We start from the raw sequence: 1,057 nt of genomic DNA, 5'->3' as shown, positions 1-1,057 counted from the left end.
TTGAAAGTTCATCTGAACTTCCTGTTGTGAGAAACAAGTACCTTCACAGAATTTGCTCCAGACAAAAATTGAGAACAAAGAACATTTGTTGTACAACAGTGCGAAGTTGGGGGCTTCCCCTTACCCTGGGAATACACACACATACTGGGGCTCACCCAACTTTTATACAGTTTATTTCAGTATAGAAGTCCCCTCCCCCTTGCATTCTTCTGCCTCCTGGGTGAGTTTGGCATTAGGCGATCCTGTCTGCCGACGTGCTATTTCTGTGAACTTGGAGGACCAGGGGGTCTCCTGTCTGTGTCCCATCATGTCATTGTCCTTATTCACACCCTCCTGACTCTCAGGGCTGACTAACTTCTTACATGCAGAACTTGCTAATTCTGTCTAAGGCTAGAAGACCCTTATCTTATTCAGACTAACTTTACTTCCTACATTCTATTATCTATCCTTATCTATTTGCAAGTGGTGAACTTGCTGATTCTGTCTAAAAGGCTAGAAGACCCTTGTCTTATTCAGACTAACTTTACTTCTTACATTCTATTATCTTCTATCCTTATCTTATTCATAGTGGTGAACTTGCTGATTCTGTCTAAAAGGCTAGAAGACCCTTATCTTATTCAGACTAACTTTACTTCCTACATTCTAATATCTATTCTTATCCTATTCATACTGGCTTTATTCATTACACATATATCTATACTAGTTTCCTCATCTTCATATTTTTATATCAGTTTTATTCATCTCTCACAATCCTCACTTTTAGATCAGTGTTACTCATCTCTCACACTGTCCACGAGAAAAGAAGGCCACCGTGGAGGAGTTGAGAAACAGTTATTATTTCAATGGTAGGAGTTCTGAAACAGTTATAGAAGGTAGAAAGAAAAAAAGCAAAGGAAGAAGCTAAAATGTTCTTTGTGTAAAATGGCGCATGAAAAAAGCAGAACAAGATAACAGAGGAATTTAAGCAGACATAGAAATATGCTTGTTTAATAGGGGGTGGGGAAAGGAGGTGTGAGCACGGGATAAGAGAAAGTTGGAGTCAGTCAAGAGTCAGACG

The sequence above is a fragment of the Narcine bancroftii genome, chromosome 3, assembly GCF_036971445.1.
Source record: "Narcine bancroftii isolate sNarBan1 chromosome 3, sNarBan1.hap1, whole genome shotgun sequence".
Taxonomy (NCBI): domain Eukaryota; kingdom Metazoa; phylum Chordata; class Chondrichthyes; order Torpediniformes; family Narcinidae; genus Narcine; species Narcine bancroftii.
This window is presented reverse-complemented; position numbering follows the sequence as displayed.